The 21576-nt window shown below is 40.4% G+C and overlaps 1 long non-coding RNA gene across 6 annotated transcripts in view; it reads right to left on the bottom strand.

Annotated features, from left to right (window-relative positions):
- Window positions 1-21024, bottom strand: part of LOC121668699 — a 36255-nt gene extending 15231 nt beyond the window's left edge. Inside the window, exons 1-9 of one of the 6 annotated variants that reach the window (XR_006017516.1) lie at window positions 20852-21024; window positions 17018-17216; window positions 16617-16669; window positions 15627-15874; window positions 10223-10331; window positions 9186-9350; window positions 8823-8998; window positions 6497-6715; window positions 104-204 (exon numbers count right to left, since the gene is read on the bottom strand). This is a non-coding gene — a long non-coding RNA (uncharacterized LOC121668699). Of the gene's footprint in view, window positions 1-103; window positions 205-6496; window positions 6716-8822; window positions 9351-10222; window positions 10332-15626; window positions 15875-16616; window positions 16670-17017; window positions 17217-20851 lie in introns of all 6 variants that reach the window. The other 5 variants (XR_006017515.1, XR_006017518.1, XR_006017519.1 and 2 more) reach the window with 5 other exon arrangements.
- Window positions 21025-21576: the final 552 nt, after the last annotated feature.

The following is a 21576-nucleotide window of genomic DNA, read 5'->3' as shown; positions in this document are numbered from 1 at the left end:
GCACCCAGAAACTGTTACATTTTTAAAACCTTATGTGGATTCCTACTGTAACCCACGGAAGAGGAAAGCATCCCACATGGACTTCAGGGGGATGCTGTGTTACCTGGAGGAGCGTTTCCCAGCTCGTGCCCGGGGTATCGAGGACACTTGGCCACACAGCTTCTTCCATAAGCGCGGCTCAGCTCCAACCTGCCATCCAGCAGCCTGGTTTTATGGAAAAGCAGGGGTAAGAAAACTCACTTCACGGTGCTGACAGAAAGAAAATTGCAGTGCAGAGAGGGCTGATTCATCTATTAAAATAGGCACCTTTTTCTTTGCAGACCACCTTTTTCTCTAATTTTTGCAGTATTTTTCCTGCTACAATTAACATCCTAAACAACATTAACCCACCTCCCTGCTACCAACAGAGACGCTTTACAGTGCTATGGAGAACTATTTTGAAGGTACAAATCACTTGACCTAAAGACTCTCCCTGGAGTGTCAGTGCTGTGTGCTACATTTTCACTCTGCCAAACTCTTTATTTAGCACATGCTAAAGAACATTTAACATTTAAAGATCCCCTCTGTACATCCTCTAAATGTCTCCATTCTTTGCTTGTAGATTAATATGTCTTCTGTGAAAATGAGATAATTGATTACAGAGCTGTATTATTTACAAATGAAGTGTTGTTCATGTATTGACCTTTCATTTCTATAGCTCAATACTAGTCCTTGTACAGCATTTTTAATTAGTGAAATGGTTACAGAATTACGAGAAAAGAGCTTCTGTAGATGCTTTTAATAAGACGAAATTTAAAGAAGACTTGCACATTTAAAACTGCAAAACATATTTCTACACCCCAAATCTCTGTTTTGAAAGAGAAAGAAACCTCTTCCTTCCAAAGGCATAAGTGGTAATGCAGGCTGAAGGGGATGATCAGCACACACAAGTGAGCGTTTGCCCTTCACCCTGTTCCGGTAGTTCTTCTTCACCAGGGGATTCATTTCAGCACAATCTCCTTGATGAGCAACCAGCAAAGCCCATGTGAGCATTTCAAGATGAATGACACTGATAAAGTCAGGGGACATGGGCATATTCACAGAAGCAAAGTTCCCAAAATCAGTGGCTATGGGGCACCAAATGCCATTGTCAAAGGTGCTAGAAATGCCAAAGTGGCAAAAAAACCTAGCAAATTCATCCTCCTGAAGCAGGACAGGGCCACCTGACCTGTAGAGCCGCGCCGGATTAAATAATCATGCACCCACAGCCCGGATGGATAGAGTAGGCAGCCCCATCCCTGGCCATGGTATTGCACTCAACAGCTGTGAGCTCCGGATGTCTCAAACCCAGCTGAGAGAGAGATAAAGTGTAAGGAAGCAGGAGGAAATTATGAAATATGGCATAAATACAGTTCACAGGAGTTCGAGGTTTAAAAAATATCCTGCTTGGGAAGGGGAAGGATACCCTGTGAGAGACGCCAACAGGCTTGGGAAAGCTTTGGATTTCAAGAATAACCAAGATAAACCTCTCCAGACGTGAGTTTGACTTAGTCCTCGTATAAATGCTTTGGTCTGTTTGTGTCTGGTTTAGTTCGGCCTCTTAAATGAGTACTGTTTCTAGTGAAGGCAGTGATTGGGATGGGGAAGAAGCATGCTGGAGTCAGGCAGCTCCATGGTGTGCAAGACAAGCCACTCAAGGTGCTCCTTTCAGGTGGCTGATCAAAGGCAGAGGTGCTCACAACACACAGGGAGCATAAACCATTGCAATATTTTAATTTCCACTAATAGAGTCAGACAAACAAAAACAACAACAAAAATTATCTAAATTTAGCCGGACAATCTGCTTCTAATAAAACTCCAAACACGCAGAGCTCAGGTTGATTCCACCATCCTTCCCCAGGAGAGTGAAGGAGGATTTTCCTCATGGACTTCAATATATTCAGACTCATGAATAAAAATATATGAAACATAAAGCAAATCATTTAATTTCTCAGTAACAATGATGCTAGTTACAGCTATAAAACAAATCTTGTAACTGCAGAAGAGGGGTTTTTAAAATCTTTTTTATTAATTCAACAGAAGCATATTAAAAATGTCTGTCATTACAAGTCTGAAGAAAAGTATTAGGTTCGAATAAGGTCATTGAGGAAGGATAGAGGAACGTAAGGGAAGAAAGGCTTTAAGCGTGCTTTCAGCATCCTGTGGATACAGAAAAATAGCAGAAATCAGTCTTCAGAGGGTCTGTTTTGGGGGACCTTCACCCCAGTACACATGATCCCACCTGTAACATCCACTGAACTGATGAGAAAAACCTCACACCATCATCTTTCAGTGCTCTTTGGGAAATGTGACTTGCTGCTTTGACAGCTGAATTGTTTGCAACCTGTGCTTTATCTGAGGCATCTCAGGCACCGTTTTCTTGTTAAGGGGCTGGTCATGTTCCCTGCTAAGTATCATCATCTTCTGGCCTAGTGCTGATCCCCTGTTCTTACTGAGCAGTCACTGCTGCTCAATGATATTCCAAGAAACAAAATTAGGTATGTATTCAAAGCAGCTGAAACAATTCTGCTGTTTATGGCCAGGTCTACCACACAAGGTAAATCATACATCTATGACACAAACCATGGTATAATTTTGCAGAAGGTGGCAGCAATCTTTGGGCAACCCCAGCTTGTGGCTGTGCCCATGTCTGTGCAGAAAAGTCCCAACCAGGGCCCATCCACCTCACATGATCAAATTTTTAGCCTTCCTCACATCTGAAAATAGCAGGGTGGGGGTGTGCTGCTTCTTGAACACAATATATCCCATACATCCAGCTTTCTGGGCTAAGCAGGATGCGGGGACCTCTCAGATGTGGAGCCAATAGGGAGCACTCTGGCTACCTGGGATTTTATAAATCTTTCAGCTATCAGTCTTTCAGAGCTCCAAATGCAAAATCCAGCAGCCCAGGATATCATGTGGATTTATGACTTGGGATTTATGAACTGGTCTGGATAAAATAAGAACTGCCTGACTTTTTCTTTTTCTTTTATTTTTTTTTAGTTTGAGAAAAAAAAATAAAAGAATGAAAGATTCTTCTTTCTCTTTTCAAAGCTTTTTGTTTATACAAATGTGGATGTCTTGTATATATTCAATTATTTTGATTTTTCTTCTTATCTGTGTGCTTTCTGGGGCTGGAAGAAGAACAGAGAACAAGCAATGCTGCTCTCACAAGGTTTCCTGCCTGACAGGAATCTCCTGAAGAATCAGGGTTTTGGGGCACTCCCAGCCCTTCTCCCAAAGTTAGGAAAGGTGCTGATAAATGTTTAAGAAGGTTTCTGGATATTTCCAAGCAGTGGGGTAGCTCCCCACCATACTGCTGCCCCAGCTCTCACCCACTTTCATCACTTTTTTCCTTAAATAATTTTGCAGCTCATTTTATTTTTCATTTGATGCACGCTGAGTTTTTGTTTTAGGTGCATATGCATGCAGACATATATGTACACAATCACACGTCTATTACAGCTGCATAAACATACACACGTATGTTTATGAGGGAGTATCATGGATGGTTTGTATCAAGGTTGGACTAGATGATCTTTGAGGTCTTTTCCAACCTTAATGATTCTATTATTCCACGATTCTATTAATTCTTTTATTAAAAACCAATACAGACTATCTGGTTTTTGTTACTAGTGAACTGTATATATTTTGCTTGAGAGCCCATCCCAAAGGAATTTCTAGTCTTATCTGTAACTTGTGACCTTCCTTTCAATAATTCTCATCTTACAAAAAAAGAAGACATGGTATTTACCTTGGTCAGGAGGAAAACATGTCAGATATATTTTTGTCCTCTCTTCTGATTGACCCTTTCATACCTCTGTTCACAGTTTCTGAATAATTTTCTTCCCACAATCCTTGAATTCTGTTCGTTCTTTTATGGAACAAGATATCCCTTAGGAAAAAGCAACCTAATAAATAGCTCCAGTCTTTCAACCTCCCACCTTCCCCATCCCCTTGGGCACAGTATTCACATGCTAGCACTGCCAGAGCTTGCCAACACCTCCACCCCAGGTTGCTGAAACCTTTGCACGTACTGTTCACCTCCTCACACCTCAAGCTGGCACCACATAGACACTGGTACTGCTGTGTTTAACCTCCACATGAGACCTGTACACACCAGTAAATATCTCCTCAGGCTTCTGACAACCTCTTCAGCAGGGAAGGGGCTGTACAGGGAGAAAAGGCCAGGGAGGGCACATGAGGAAGGGTGCTCTCACCCCTTCTCCTGGTGATGCCCCAGCCACAGAGGCAATGCCACACCAGCACTAGGGGAGTGGGGATGATGCTCCTGGAGCAGCTTCGTTTTGTTCTGCCCATGAAGAACAAGATTTTACATCACCTTTGGTGCCTGAATAACCTAAGGTGGGGGTGTTTATCCCACCGAGGAATTCAAATCATCCAAACAAAACCTCCCAGCCCCTATCCTGTGACACACGACATGGAAATGCAACAGACTCAGTCTAAGAAATGTCAGCAACTGACTCTTTGTGGATCTGAAGGAAAATGTGTTGTTTTGTTTCTAATTACCACACATTCAGAGTGGAGTTTTTTAAAGCATGACTTGCAGCCCAGGAATAATTTGATTTGGAGCTTTTTTTTTAATAAAATCAAGGAGCCCAAATCGTGTCTCAGAACTAGATATAAATTACTGCTTAAAAAAAAAAGAACTCAAAACTTATATTGGTTTTAAATTATTCCATGTGAATTTTCCAATTTCCATCTCTTTTTCAGCTCAGAAGTTATGTGGTGAGCAACCAGGTTTGGGATGGGGAAGCCAGGAGACTACTCCCTGCCTTAGCACCTCCCTAACCTCAGCTTTGGTTAAGAAAGTTTGCTGAGAATTTCATGTGAATTAATGAAATTTAGTGAGCAGTGAGGAAGGTAGTGTTTGGAAATATGTCCTTCCTGTTTTCACCCCACTCAGCATGTGTATCCCTGGTGACTCAGTTATCCACTGCAGTTCCTATTCAGGCACTGGAGATATTTTGGGGGCAGAGTGGGGGGAAGAATAATTTTTCTCCTCTGCAGGCCTTTTTCTGTCCGCTTTTCGCATCACTGGAAGCTGGAGAAGAACAGGTGGCTCTTGTTTTGACACCAGGGATGTGGTACCCACACCAGAGCAGCTGTGCGCTGGAGCTGGGGAGGGCAGTGGAGCAACAGTTGTCTCCTGGGGACATCCCAAGTCCCTCACCCCTCTCCCTGCAGCACCCAACCCTAACAAAACCCGCCACACACTGATTGTGTGCCAAAAGCATCTTCACTTGGCTGCTTGGTCCTGGTACATGGCTCCTGCTCTCCCCCAGTCCCGGTACCATCTCTGCATGGTCCATTTAAAATTATCTCTCCATCAGAGAGCGAGGGAGGGGGCTGGGGGCAGGCTCTGGTGCAAGGCACTAAGTGTCTGGACCCTGCTAAGTTCAAAGGCAGCCTCCCTCCCACCCCGAGGAGGGATGTAGCCGGCCGGAGGATGGCTGGAGGCCACACAGACGGGAAGGTATGTAACAATCCATTTATCACTTTGCAAATATTAGTGCTGCTTGCATTTGCTGCAGCAATATTTCTTCTTGGAAATTGGTGAAGTGAGTAATAACAATGTTATTTATTCTAAGACCTTGGAACTGAGAAGCAATAACAGGGGGGACTGTTCCCTTGAAAGCTTCAGAGGTGCAGGAAATATAATGGGGGGTGGGAGGTGGGGGGGGACGATGGGAAATAGACCAACAAAGATCTGGAGGAGAGAAAGCCATCGAAACATTGTGTTTAATTTCTTTGCCCCAAGAGTAATAAAATGCTTTTTGTAATGATTTATGTATAAACAAGGTGGGGTGGGAAGAAGGGTGAACATTTCAGATTCATCTCTGGCTGGAACATCCTGCAAGGTAGCAGGGCATGCACCTTGGGTTCACGGTCTAGCAAAGAACCTCCTTCACCAGAGGAGACCAGAGTCTCCTTGTTCTCTTCTTTCTTTTTTTTTTATTTCCCCTCCCCCCCCCCTTCCCCTTCCATCCCTTATCTGAATATATAAGGCTGCCCTTTGCTCAGATTTATGGGTTGGGGCAGCACTGTGTGTATTTACAGTCTCCTGACCTGCAGACCTACAGCTGAACAAGAGCAGGAGGAAACCAGGGCCTGTTCCATAAACAGAGACAGATACGTGGGGGAGGCAGCAGGAATTGTGAGCAGCACTTAACATTTTTAACTATTTGGCCAAGCCAAGGAATCAGTGATTAGATTAGAGGGAAAGAAAAATGAGAAGTGGGATTAAAGATTCCTGAATCTGGGAAGGTGGGGGAAAAGGACAGCAACAACCAACAGAGGCCCCAGGTTTGTCATGGGGAGAAATTAAAAGTTATTGGGCTGTTATAAAATGTTTTCCAGGGCAAAAGGGAAGAAATGAAAGCAAATCTCCAAAGCGTTTTAATCAAGTTGAGCTTTCCTTGGGTAGAGCCAAACAGCGCTTTTCAAGTCTGATTACCTTTTGAGGAGGTAGATTACTTAGTGTGTGTTTATTCAGGTACTAATTGCCTCAGATTAAGTCAAAAAAAACCCTTACTCGATGATAATAAATAGTTCTTAGGTCCATATCTATCCATTGGTTTGTCGGCAGAAATTCAGTGCAGATGAGAAAATATTTCAAAGGGGCCAGAGCATTACTCAACTTCTCAGAGGCAAAGGCAGCAAAAGTGGCAACAACCTGGAAAATAAATATATGAAATGCAACGTATGTAGAGGTCACAATATAGCATAAGTATATCAACATGATGAACAGCTTTGATGAAAATGGTAAACAAAACCACCCTCTTTTCCTGTGGCTTGTTTTACATTGCAATAAACCACTGACTCTATAACCTATCAGAACATGCTGAGATTTTATGCATCATTTCCAACTACTATTTGAACATTTGGTTTAGAGTAGTCATGAACCATAATTAATGGGATTTTTTTGTGTGTGTGTCCTGATAAAAAGCAAGCTTTATTGTATTTTATTACCTGTTGGTCCAAAGCTCCATATAGATGATGTAAATTCATTGTAGGTTTTAGGCTGGGGAAAAAGAGGAGGTGGGGGTTTTGCACATGACTATGATGAATTAACGTTTACATTTCTAATCAAACCCAGAGGTTTAGCTTGAGATGCCCAGTCCAAATTTTCTTTGCTCCTGTGAGTGAGTTGGTAGCGATGGGACACAGAGATTTTGGCCCAGCTCAGCCTACCAGGAGGAAAGGGGAAAAAAACCCCAACAACCCAGGCACCACAAAGACCATGGAGATGAATGGCTCTATTTTATGAGCCATAAAAGTTTTATTCATCTTGACACCGAAACAGGTTTAGGCAGCGAGTTGACACGCCTTAAATAAATAAGTGGAATTAATTCTCCAGCTCTTGAAACAATAGCAGCATGCCCATAACGCTGAGAGCTGCCCCGTTGTTTCCCGTTGCTGCTCGATATTGATATTATTTGTGGGTTGGTTTTTTTTTCCTCTGGGGCCTGGTTTCTCCACTTCAGATTCTTCCCCTGTTTTATTAGAGGTTGAAAAAGGTTCAAGACCTGGTTGTACCACTGCTCCCACCGACAGCTAAAGAACCAGTTTGGCGTCTGGTTTGTCTGTTGTTTTACTGCTGACCTTCAAATCAACTTTCCCCTCTGACCCCAGGAGGCATCTATCATGACAAGAGGCTGTTTAACACAAATGGTGCCCATTTATAGGGGAAGAGAGTCAGAAGATTTCCTTGGTTGTTGGTTTTTTTTGTTTTCTTTTTTTTTTTAATGAAGAATTTGGTTTTTTCACCCCTCTTTTCTCAGTCACCACAGGTGAAATCCCTCCTAGCAGCTGGCTTATGAAATAATGCAAGGGGAGGCCTTAATGAGCTGAAAGCACCCTCAGCTGGAGATAAATATATGCAAATGAGATGCACAAACAAAGGAGCCCGGACAGAGAAATATCTGCAATTCCAGCAAAATGCTGCCTGCAGCTAGAAGATGAACAGCTTTGATAAAATGGTAACAAAAAGCACCTTTTTCTCCTCCAGCTTGTTTTACATTGCAATAGAGCATTGTTATTGTAACCCATTGGAGCATGCAGAGGTTTTCTGCCGCTTCAAAAAAAAAAAGAAAACCTGTTTAAACATTTGTTTTTAAGGCATTCACGGGCTATGAGCAATGTGATAGCTTGGAGTTTTTTTGGTGGCTTGGGGTGGGTTCTTTTGGGGGTGTCGGTTTGGCCATGGTGGGTATTTTGGGCGTGTCTTTCTTTTTAAGCTGTTTTTAAATATATATATTTTAATATATATTTTACCTGTTGGTCTCTCTCTGACTCGGGTTGCTGATGATTTTGGTCATGATGTTTTGCAAGGGGGAAGGCAGGGTGGGGGTGGCTGTTGGTTCTTGAAAAAAAGTCCAAGTTTTGCTTTCAAATTTGGAGGGAAAATCCAAGTTGACAAGTGGTAAGAAGCAGCTCGGGGCCGGGGGGAGAAGAGGGGAAAAAATCCAGACTTGAACATTCACCAAGCAGCACCCAAACAGGCAGCTTTAATGAAAGCAATCAAGCCTCGGAGCTAATTCAAAGACAGACATCTAACATGCTGATTTTAATAAGCTTTTAAAAGGCAATCTCTAACTTTTAAAAGTCGCTCTTTTTAATTTAATTGGGGTTTTTCTTTGGTTTATATATTGCCAAAACAAACACAGTCACTAAAATATGTTTTCAATATGTATAAGTAGCATATCTAGACAATGTTTTAAATTAGCCCTGTATTTTGAGGGGAGGGGGAGAGGGTGGAGGAAGGAAAGAAAGAGGCTTACTTGGGATGAGTCGAAGACATTTTCCAGGGGTCATCATGTCAAAATAATACCTTTATCTTCTCGTCCTTGCCTTTATGAATCCTCCTGTGTGAACGTATGGATGCCTCTTTACCTACAGGCTTCTTCAGAAAACAACCCCGACCGATCGTCTCTCGGAGATAGGCAAATCTGCCTTTCTAAAAGGCAGAGGAGAAAAAGGCAGAGAAAATACAGTGCTGTTTAACTTTTAACCTTATGATATCATTAAATAGATCGTTATGGATTTATAAATGGAGGGTAAACACTATAAAGTTTAGAGGGCCTTTTACTCCAGGCACTAACCACAATTTTTATATCTGGCAAGAAGAAGAAAAATAGACTTACCTTTAAGGGAAAAAATCCCCCTCTTTCTTTGGCACTTACAGATGTTAGAGCAGACAAGTGTCGGATTTCCCAATGTCAAGAAGATTTCCTAATTTTTCACAGCCTTCTCCTGTTGCATTTTTGGCCCGATGTGAGAAGCATCAATTTAATTTGTGGGGCTGCGCACTGGAAATCAAGATATACATGTATGTGTGCTTTAATGAACCCTAAAACCTGACAGGCAGCTCTGCTTCCAGTTGCCCCAAGCTCAGGATTTCAAGAGTTAATAAAAACTTGGTTCTATTAGGAAGGCTTTCTTTTTGCAGCCCAGGTTTGTAGCAGCATAATTATGTTCAACTGCTGCTGTTTGAAAAGGGCAAACAGCATCTTAGGCACAGAACAATGAAATTACAGCTGAGATTTAGGTTAGCAAAAGCCGTCTTCTGCAGGCTTTTATGATTCATTATTTCCCATTAAATACAGTATTAGAAGTGTACACCAGATAGCTCATGGTTGCTGCGCTCAGAGCACATTATCTATATTACACAGGTCTGGGGAGCAGAATTAGAAAACTTTGGGGGAATGAGCAATATGTGTTTGCTGATAGAAGTACCATATGGCTCATCTTCCTCAATTGCTTTCATTGCGACTCTGATGCTGGAGAAATTAAAGTTTTATTTGATGTGGCACAGCTTAATGAACTGTCTTCTGTTAGGAAAATTGAATATGTTTCCTGTTATTTGAGCACAGAGCCCTCATGGTTTTGGCTGATGAGGGATGCATTATGTATTGTTTATTTAGCATTTTGAAAACAAAAGCAGATATTGGAGGTAAAATTGATTACTGCAGGATGTGTTATATAATCACATTTTTCTCTCTTTAAATTATGGCCTTGCCTATTGTTTTTATGGCAGCATTTTTTGAGGAGGGGTGAGGGCATCCCCTAGTAAAAAAAAGGGGTTGTTGAAGCAAAGTATATAATCTCTGCTTTGTTTAAAAGCAGTGCTAGAACTTTTTAAGTTTAGAGAAGGACATGGAAAAAAAAGAAGTGCACTTACACACATATTAACCTGCAGGCCTAGTGGCTGCCATGCCGTTGGTCTGGGGATGCTTGAGGACTGTGTGTGCACTGGGCTGTGTCATTAGAAGAAGACTCATTTCTCCGTCCTAGGTGGAGGACACAAAAGAGAACATCCAGAATTCAGGAACCGAATACCCTGAATTTAACATTTCTTAGTATGCCAGACAGAGTTCATTGCAAAATGTTAATACCTGCAGGAGGGGGGGAATATAGGTGGGGAAGATATTGAAAATTATTGGGAGAAGCAGAGCCCATGTTACCAGGCACTGCAATATCAGTCATTTATCTGGGACAAGAAATAAGATATTGATGGAAAGATGGCTCAGATTAAAGGCAATGTATGGTTTTGGCTTTTTTTTATAGTGTAAACTGACATGCACACACCAAGGATTATATACCCTACCCGTGTCATTGGAGTGGTTGGCAGCAATAAGCCCAGTGATAGACAGGGCTGTGGGTGCTAACCTTTCTTCTCTCTGAGGGAGCAGACAACTATATTTCAGCTCTGAAACTTACAGACAAAAAACATTAATATCTCTGAAGTATGTTATTCTTATTAATTCTACTTCTACTTGTTGGAAATCCTGCCCAATGACACCCTCTGACTTTTGCTGCTGTTGATCTCCCAGGAAAAGGGAGTTAGGGAGCAGGGAGAGGAAGGTAAAAACTGCCTGTAAAAGCTCAGTTCTTCTCTCCTGCCCTCCATGCTGCTCTGACAAAAAGGCAATTTGTCTTGTGTGCCCCACGATGTTTGAGGACTCCGGCAAATGTGCCTGTTAAACAAGCCTCACACAGAATCTAAATACCATCCATTAAAAGAGAAAGTCCGAACGTGTTTATAGCAGCGGGCCAAGACTCTCAGCCCTCGCCCCGGAAAAACTCCCATTGACGTCAGTGGGGCTTGTGCTTATGCAAAGAGTGCGGGATGCTGCCCTGCACCTTTAGAAACAAAAGGAAAAAAAAAAACTAAATGAGTGGTATTGGATGGAGGATATTGCTCTTGAAAATGTCTTGGAGCAAAGTGGTTAAAGCAAAGCCTGTACAAACAGTGACTATAAATATTTTCCATTCTGTATCACTCTTCAAACAGTTCCCTGCCATAATTCCAGGTGGGTACAAAAATAAATAAATTAGAGCATGAGGGGAAGAAGAAGAAACTGGAAAAGAAAAAAAAAATTACATTGCAACCAAGGCTGAAACTACAGAAGCTTAATTTCTTTCATCCAGATCTATTTCCCAGAGAAGAAACCGGTGGGTTTTTATGAAAGGCTGCTCCATGACAGGAGCCTCCTTTGAGGAAGACCATTATGCATTGTTATCAGCATGGTGTAATTTGACTGTTGACAAAGTATCTGTGGCAGTGAGAATGAAAGCAGTTAGAAGTGTGTCGGGTTGTAATCAAGAAGATGCTTAGCTGTGCAACGCTGCATCTTGAGCAGATTTGAATCAACATTGCCTTGAGGGGACACACACACAGAGACACAGACACACACATACACCAAAAAAAAGTCCATTAATTTTTAGTGGGAAAATTAGAGTGGCACTTGATGAAGTGAAATTTGACATGCGTTAATTGCTCCGCAGCTCTCCTAATTAGAGATTTTCAAATTCTTTTACTGCTGTCAGCCTGATGTCACATTGTCTTGCTGGACAAATAGTAAAATTGCAAATTGGGTTGATCAAGAAGTTGGACTTGAAGATATTGGCCTTTAGCTTGTTTGCTGCTGGTCATCATTTTCATAAGAGAGTTGACAGCGTTGTGGCCTATGAAGGGCATTTGAGGGGAGAAAAAGTGCAATAAAATCCTTCTTCTTGATAAATAGAGAATCAATGATTTAACAGAGCTGGTTTAAAAAAGATTAAAGCATGCAAGAAGTGGACAATAAAGCAATGGAGTTGTAAATAAACCTGTAAGCTTTGTTAAATCTATGTCTTGCATGAGATTTCAAATATGATTCTGTTTTTAATAAAAACCATTAAATTCAGTTTATTTTTTTCATGCACGTTGTTCGCAGTGTGGCAGACGGAGGCAAGGGGTGGGGTTCAGGTTCCTGCACGCCTTTTGCCCTAACCTGAAAGGCAGCATAGCAAGACCGTGTTTGATATCAAAAACTAGTTATAAGATTGTACGAACACATATTTGTGCTGGTTCTGAAAGCATGATTTTGCATCTTTTGTTTTTGTTTTCTTCCTTCCCCCCATTCTGGATCATGCCTCTCCTCCCTTAGCCTTTGAACCCCTCTTAATTCATTAACATATTGAATTTTTTCAATTTTCCATTTTCTTGCAATAACAATATTAATGCCAGGGCCAAGGCCTGATTGGAGCTAAATTACTTGTTACCTGCTGGCATTTATTTATATGGCATTGAATTATAAAGCTTTGCTATTGTCATGCCTTGGGCGAATTGTTTATGACACCAGTAATAGGAGTAATTGTTATTGTTGAAATTACCTGTCAGCTACCCATAGCAGTGGCCCTTGTCCCACTGACAAATAGTGACAGGGGAGAGGGATCCTCCGCACGTCCTCCTGATGACTTCTCCTCTGATAATAAGGAGTGCAGGGCCTCTGATAATTTGCCTGTCACTGTTGAGTGCAGCTCAGAGAGAGTTGGCCAAATTGTTGTCATTCACTTTGACAAAGACAGCAAAACGCTCTGGAGCAGGAGGAGGATTATCAAAATAAATGAAAGCCCTCACACGTCCTTTGTTTTGGGTTTTTTTGGGGGTTGGGTTTTTTTCCTCCCCATTGCCACTTGGGGAGGAAATGCCAGAGTTGTAAAAATGGGGATATGTTCCTTAGCAGTGCAACTTCAGAGTCAGCACAGGGTAGGGGGGAAAACTGCACAAGGACTTCTGCAATTTGTGTGCTGTTTGCCTGAAACATTTTGGTTTCTAAATATAAATTAAATTCTTTATGGATTTTTTGGGGGTTTTGTCTTGCTTTTTTTTAGCCTAAGGCTGTCTGTGTTTTGGCAATTACCAACTGTCATTGCAAGAGAAAGGGAGGTGTTTCTGTTGCATGGATTTGATTTTATTTGATTATTTATTCAGTTATTTTTCACAGTCAGAAGCATTTCTTTCAGCTCTCCTCTTTCTCTCCTGCCCAGCCCTGTGAAACATGCCTGGTGCAGCATTCAGTGTTGCCCCATGCCCAGGGCTGCTGGAAGCAGCTCTGCTCCTGTTACAGCATCTGCAGCTTTTTGCCCCCTAAGCTATTGCAATATCTTGACCAAAAATATTATTTCCTTTAGGAAAGGAGGTTCTGCCACTGATAAACCCAGCAGAGGTCTGTTTGCTGCTGCGAAGGAGCTTCGGGAAGAGGCGGTGTTATTTGTCAGAGCCTATCTATTTATAAAAAAAAATAAAATAAATTACAAAAACTCCCCCTTCACGTCCTGTGACTGGTGCGCACGGGAGGACGCCCACGCTCAGTGGAGATTTGCTGCCAATCACACCCCGACACTGCTGAAAAAGGGAGATATTTTACACCATCACAGCAGCCGGGCTGCATCAGGGATGCTCGAAGTGCAGGTTTGGGGTGAGTGCATTACACCCTGCCTGATCCGGAGTCATCCACCCCGCATCCTTCACAACTGATCCAATAATGGCAATAATTTCCCCTTTATTGGTCTTTACACTCAGGTAATGACTACCTGGGGCACAGAGCACCTCAGGGGCTGCTTTAGGCCCTTCACCCCCAGTAGCCAGTCCCTAATTGATCAGTAAAACCTCCCACTGAGTCACTGATGCATCATGTTATTTGCTGTAACAATGAGGTTTGGTCCACATAAATACCTGTGGGCACCATCTCACCCCTCGATTTGCTCTTTGAAGGAGTAGGTCTGAGTTCCTGCTACCAAGAATTTTCATCAGCGGCAAATAAATCTCCCGAATTCAACTCTTTCATTTGTAACCGTTGGGCTCAAACGCATAATTTAGCCAAATTATCAGCTGCCTCCATCTTCCCGGGGAACGAGTGCAAACAACGTTTTAGGAACAGACATCTAAATTTAGTAGGGTTTTGAATAATTGATAGGCTGGTGTGACAGAAGATAGAAACTTATGTTTCTAATCATCCCAAAGCATTTCTCCTTCCTCCCACCCCCCAAAATGAAGTCGCTTTGTTTGCAGTTAAATATAGGGAAGATGTCCACTTAACAAGTATAAAATTGTGATAGCATTAAGAGGTTATCCGTGGTAATAAAAAGCGCAGAACATGCCTGAGAATGTGATCTGTAAGGCAGATAATTTTTAAAGATGGAACTTGTCCTTGCTTTGTCTGGAGAGAGGCATGTTAGTGATCCCAGAAGGGGAGGGTAAAAAATATAACACACATTTCCAACTGAAGATATTTAAAATGTGTAATGTATTTCGGCATGTTACTGTAAGCTGCTGTTTGATGTTTTTCCTATAAAGCCTGAATTAAGCATCCCATATATGGTTGTGAATCTCCTGCTCCTAGCTGCATCAAAAAACAAAATACATTTTAAATGGCTGTATTACCAATATCCTGGTAGACTTTAACACACACACATAATCATCTTCCCTCTATTTTCTCTCTCCATTCCTAAACACAGTCCTTTACGTTTCAAGCTCATTTGAAATGTAAACTTTTAGCAAATAAGCGATGGCTTATGGAGCTGCATTGCCGCTGTGACTGGCAGCAAATTCCTTTTTCTCCCTCCCCTCAGCGTAAGGGTTTGAAATACCCATCAGTGTCAAAAGAAACTGCGCAGATCACTGCTGCTCTAAATAAGGCAGAGCAATGTTGAGAAAAAAAACTGTCCCCCCAAAGAAAACAGAAAAAAAAATCACTCAATGGATTAAAATGACATTTCTGTCCCATGTCAGTCCAAATGACAAAGTGTCATGTTTTGCATCATTTCAGAAAGATATTCTTCAAACAAATTCAGCATGTAAACAGGCAGCGGGCTTTTGTTTGAAACATTGCAGATCAAAAGTTGAGGGAAGAGCAATTAATATTGCCTATTAAAATCCCTGTTATTGTTAGAGATACATTTTGTGGTTACTGACTATAAATAAAAGCAAAGGAACAGAGCCACGGTTTCTCACCACTGCAGATAGAAAAAGGCAATTTCCAGCTTTTTCTGTTTTGTTTTTTTTCCCTCAAAGTTGCTCTTAGATGTGTTTGCTGAATAAACAGGATTAACTGTATTTAAAACAAGAGATAAAGAACAGCTTTTTATTACACTGAACGGTCTGCAGGGTTTCCAGGCTCCTCTGAATGCACTTCATGCCTGGAACAAAATGTTCATATTTTACCTTTTTTAATGACACCATATAGAACAAGCAAAATATTCTTGTAATAATACAAATATGGAATCAATGGGGAACGGTAAAAAAAGAGCATTTTTACCATTTCTGCTTCTGGCCAAATGCCGGAGTGGTTTTTGTTTTTTACTTTCTTTCTTTTTGCTTTTGTCTTCGTTTTTGTTTGCAGTTTTGCAGCAGGATGAGAAACCAGGGAGAAAAGTATTCCTGTTGCTGAAGGGGCTTTCCCTTTTCCTGTGGCTGCAAAAACTCACCGGCTGCTGTTAATACAAAACTAATGGCAAGAGCGCGATCCGGAGAGCCAGCCTGCTATCAGCTGCATTTCAATGGAGGCTTTCTCGAAAAATAGGTACAAAGAAAAGAATTTAGACAAATTTGCCTCTTAACCTTTAAAGATTTCCTGCCTATTCCAGTATGTCCTTTATTACATTAATTTTTTATTTAAATTACACCATTAACTGGATATGAATTTATCAAGAATACATATATTGATTTATAAAACAGTATCATTAATTATTATAATAGCTAGATGTAGCTGATATTACAAAGCCATTTAAAGGTTTTTAATATAACTTGGACATACATAGATAGATAGACATTATGGACAAGACTACAATTTAAACTGGCTACCAGCAGTTAATGAAATCCTTGATTTATCTTCTCATTTAGAGATTGATTATATTGTTGCTTTGTAAAACTATTTATTTTATGCCATTTTTCAAAGGATGTCTCAATAAAAGAAAAAGATAAATAAAACATCCAGCCTAGTCTCAAAGCATATTTGGTTTTATATTTTCTTTTTTAATGCTGCAGCTGTTAATATATTACTAGTTTGGAGACATGTCACCTTTACAGAGAATTGGCTTTCTTGATAGTAGCATAGTAGCTGTGTTTGCACATGCACAATTTCCTACATTTGGATTAAAAAAAAAAGAAGAAGAAAAAGAAAAAAAAAAGAGGATGTCTTCCCGACAACATTGTGCTTATTTCCTAAGCCAAAACCCAATAAAACGCCTTTCTGGCATAGATTTCTTAGGCATATTTTTTGTTTAAGCTGTGGAAAAATGGGACTTACCCTAGTGCTGCAAAGCAGTCAGTCATGGAGAACATTTTGATTTAAAATGCAATCTGAAGAGAAGAAAAAAGAGAGGGGGGAAAAAAAAAGGAGAAGGAATGATATAAACAAACAGTACACCACTTTCAAGTTCCTCCTAAAATGTTCCTAGCTTAACTAATACATTGGAAGTTTAAATCTTTACACATTGTTCTTGAGGGCCTATGTCTCTTGACTCTTTATTTATATCACTTATTCTTGTCTGGCAACATATGTTACCGATTTATTATAGTATTTTTTTACTTTTAGCCAGACAAATGTAAGGGCTAGCTGAGGAAGGGTAGTTGCATCTGATGAGTTTAACAATTGCAGGGCATCCTTTAGGGGTAGCCAATGGGCTCTTTTGAAGCTATAATACTCACCATTAACCATTTTCATGCTGACATATTTTTATTGTTGAAGTTGGGGCTTTCCCTCATGTCAGCCTCTTTTGTATTCAATGGCTTCGCAGGCAAATCAAGCAGTGTGGCTGAGTGGTTCATCAAGCCAAGGTTTTTGTAGATGTCTCAAAACACACTCTTATATCTTGGTATCTAAATCTGCATAGTGCTCCCCCCACAACTGAACAAAGAAAAAGACATGCAGAAAATAATAATTTTTTAAAAATCTAACTCTACAATCCATGACAAATGCAAGCAAATCCTAAGCTTGGGGGGTCAGAGTTCTCAGTGCCATTACTGACACCAAAAGGTAACAGAGAAGATGACTTTTCCCATCAAAGCAACCTCCTCTAAATTCTTATTTTAAATGGCTGCACCAGCAGCAGAGGGAGAAGTTGCAAGGACAGGTGGTGAGCTGGATGTCACGTTTTGCACATTGTGTTTTTAGGTGACCCATTCAGAAGCAAGATCTTGAACTCTCCCCACCTTTTCCTTCCTACCCATTCTCTGTCCTATCTCCTTGTTCAATGGCAACATCTTCCTCCAGCTCCTCTGAAAACTGTACCCCTGTGTCTTGTTCACTATTAGAGCCACATCTTGAGCTTCTGGGAGCAAACAGGTTTGTACAAGCCATGGGAACATAATTCCTAATATATCCCACAATTTCCAGCCTTTTGGTGCCAGACCAGACTGTTACACCTGTCAGCAAATCCTACCATCTATGAGACACCCAATGTGGGATGCTCAAGAGTTTTCCTCCCCAAGGATCACAGAGTAGATGGTAGGGAACACTCTGAATTTTCTGCTGCTTGGAATTCAGTCAGATTTTTAGGAAGTTTTAGCTCCAAAAAGTTGGGTTTAATTTCTCTTGCATCTTCAGGGAATGTGGGAAGAGGCTGTGTAAGCTAACATGAGGACCTGAGTAGTGATGATCTGTGGAGGAAAAAGGTACAGTGAGCAGCATTTTGGGTGGGAAATGAGGTGTTTCAGGTAGAATAAATACAGAAATTGCAATTAAATTTGTTAGGCTCCCTTGAAGGGAGAGATTGAAAGTGGATCAGGGCATGTCTCCTGATAGCACTAGGGGCTCCTTTGACAAATGCCACACAATATAGCTTTAGCTGGGAGGAGAGCAAGTGCTCCCATGGGTTTTTTGTTTGACTTATTGACAGTTCAGTTGTTGTGGGTTAATTTGTTTGATTTTTAAATTTTTAAAAATTGTCAAAAGCTCCCTCTGCTTATTGTAGGGGGTTTTGAGGACTTTCTAAAGTAGGTCTGGGTTCAGCAGTATGCAAAAAACTTGCATGGAAACAAAGATTTTCCTTTCTTTTAATTTTTCTATCAAGAAGCTAGCTTAACTTTTACTTTGGGTTGGTTTTTTTTCAAATTGCAATTTAATTATACTTAATTATGCTCTCCTGAAACAATATGCACCCCCCAAATGAACCTTTGGAGACAAGTCTCATCCTCCCGAATGCCAAGGGCACAGTGAAAAAGGCTGCACGTGAAATGGTCACACCAGGACTCCTAGATTTAAGGATTCAAAGTCTTGGCTTTTCCAATTTCTCCAGAAAGGTTTTATTCGGGCAGATGTCATCAGTGTCCTGGGCAAATATTTGGTGGCAATACCAAAGCTTGGAGCATATGGATTATTACTTACTTAATTTTGTATTTTAAGGACATGGACAGCAACTTTATAATTAAGCTAATAGCCTCCCTTAAATTTTTTTATTCCTCTCAAACCCATATTTTTTTGGCTGGGGAGGGAGGAACAGGAAGCGTGACTTGGTCTCTCAATCACTCTCTTTCTGTTTTGTCCATCACCTTGGTTTCTTTCCCCTGTTTTTGACCTGCACTTTTTCTGGATCAGACACTGGCAGGTTGAGAGGTAATAAGAACCAGATGGACATAGTACAGAAATTGCCCAAATGGGTACGAGAATGTGGGGAGCTGTCAGGCATGGAGAGAAGCTGGAATTTTTCAGCAATAAAATGGGATTTATCGCCACTCTACCACAGTCATTGCCGACAACCGTTTACCTTGACAGAAACCCCATTCCAATAGGCCATACCGATGCAGATTTTTTTTACTTTTTTTTTTTCCAAAGAGTGATGATTGGTATTTGTTCTAAGGCTCAAATGGCCTGCACTAAAGGTGAAGCATTAGGCCAAAGTCCTGTATTCCCTACTGAGGCAAATGAACCTGCTAAAATAAGTTCCTTCCACAATAGCTGTGTAATTGAAACCAGAAAGTGAGAGAATTTGATAAATTGCTTGACCCTGAAGGAATGTTAAGGTCATAAATTTTCATTGCATTTTTTTTGCTTCTTTTTTAGGAAAAAAAAATCTCTTTTATATATATAGGTATATAGATATATTATGTTTGGTATTTGTCTCCGAATTCCAGCTAACTTTCAGATCATTAGCCATTACTTTGCCATCCTCTCCCCACAGGAAACTACTAGAAGGTTTAGAGCATTCCTACCTACACCTTCCTAGGAGGGCTGAAGGACTCAAAATACTCACAAATGGCAACACTGTTAAGGAGTCAGCCACATAAAGAATAAATAACCCAAAATTGGGAGGTTAGCAAGTGCAATCCCTTTAGAAAGACAAAATAAACAACATAAAAAACACAAACATACTGTACTTGAAGAGTGCTGGAGTTAAAAAAAGGTTTGTGAATCATTTACAGGTTATCCAACATTTATTGCTACTTTTACCCTTTTTTTAACTTAGAAGTGGCATTACCTTATACTCGAAAAAGAATGATCAGTGTTTTCTTGAATAGTATGTACAATATTAAATAATATGTATATAAGAAGGTGTCCCTTCAAGCTCAAAAAGACACAAACAAACCCCAGATCCCACAGTGTCTTATTGTGATAATACACATCTTGATGATAAGCAAAAGAAAATAAAATTAAAAAAATATAGGAAAAGAAGGCACACCAAGAGAAAGGATGAGAATAATTAGGAGAATAACCAGCAAGGTAAAACCTCCAGCCGTGTTCCCTGTTCTGTGCTTGCACCCGTCAATAAATACAGCCATACTAAAATAGCTTCTAAGAAGAAGCAGAGAGGAAACTCAGAAGTATTTTGGGTTTGTGTATGGCTGTTTGGGTTCTTTTCCCCTCAGTAGCAAAATTTACTTCTTTAACTGTAGCGGATTCTGCTTCACAATTGCTTGAAATTTGCCATCATATAGTAACTGTTTTTTATAATCTGGCTGCTTTCCTCCCCCTGCTTTGAATATAGCATTTCAGAGGCAAAAGTGTCTCACTTCAATAAGGCGCTGCACTTTACATAGCCATACGTACTTAACCCTACATGAAGCAAGTTAAATAATCATTAGCACAGTAACCCATTGCTATCAAAAACTTATTGGTCCTCTAAATTTTAAACTAATAGCCTGTCTCCCTTGTTCTGTGTGTGTATGTATCTGGTTTTCAGACAGTTCAGTGGAAAGTCATAGATGTTTTATCAGCACATATTAGATGATTTGCATTATTGATATTTCAATTTAAAAGAAAAATAATTTTTAAAAAAAGTGCAGGGAAAAATAGCTCTGCTGAGTTGGTTCATCCCTAGACCCCTGATTCTTAGGTAACTCCTCAGAGTGTAAATTAGTAGCCAATATTTGACAAACTGGTAAAGAAATGCACTCTGCTCCTCTCTGGCCAGGTTGTTCTAGTTCAAATAAGTTTCCTTAAGAAAGCATGAAAAAGAGAAGCTAAAGGGAACAAGAAGAAAAAAGGAATTGAAACAATGCCCCTATAAAATCATAGCAAAAAAACCCTCAATAATTTATACTCACTTTTTCTTTTTGGAGATGTTAAATAAAACTATGGGGTTTTCTTGCTTTGTGAGGGATGTTTTTTCCCCCATAAAATTTCTGGCCCAAATCCCTTCTTCCCTTTTTATTTCTTCGAGTCCCAAAGTAACTGCTAGTCATTTTGAGACAGTTACTTATCCAGAGAATGAAGGAGTATCGTCTGCATTTCAATTAGAGACGGGAAAAAAAAAGATAAAGAGTTGGAATGTAATTGAAAAATGCAAAGAGACATATTAGGATGAGAATTTTCATCTGTTGCTGTATAAATATTTTAATAAAAGTTCTAAAATAATGTGTCTGCCTCCTGCTCTATAAAAGAGAGGAGATTATGAAGTGCAAATGATGCAGCTTAGATGTATAGATCCGACTGGGATTTTTCACCATTTAAGAGTCTCTTCGTGCTTCTCCTCCAGAAGTTTGTTTTAGAGCCGTTTCAGACCCCAAGAAGTATAAATTTCATAAGTATAAATAAAAGATGACCAGCAAGTGGTTTCAATCACTAATATTTTTTGCAAACTAATGTTCAGCTGATGCAACTCGATTTTGTTTTGCATCACATTAGTGTCACAGCGGCAATGACTGGCCTTTATTCACCAACCCTTTGAGTCAGCACTTCAAGACATCTTTCAAATTAGGTCATACTGCAAATTTGCCGCTGATACAAAGGTTGATTAAGAGAGCTTCACAATTTTAAAGGGATGTCTTGT

This window comes from Corvus kubaryi, unplaced genomic scaffold, assembly GCF_017639235.1.
Source record: "Corvus kubaryi isolate FWS band 111438036 unplaced genomic scaffold, C.kubaryi_AGA036_p1.0 37386, whole genome shotgun sequence".
Taxonomy (NCBI): domain Eukaryota; kingdom Metazoa; phylum Chordata; class Aves; order Passeriformes; family Corvidae; genus Corvus; species Corvus kubaryi.
This window is presented reverse-complemented; position numbering and strand designations above follow the sequence as displayed.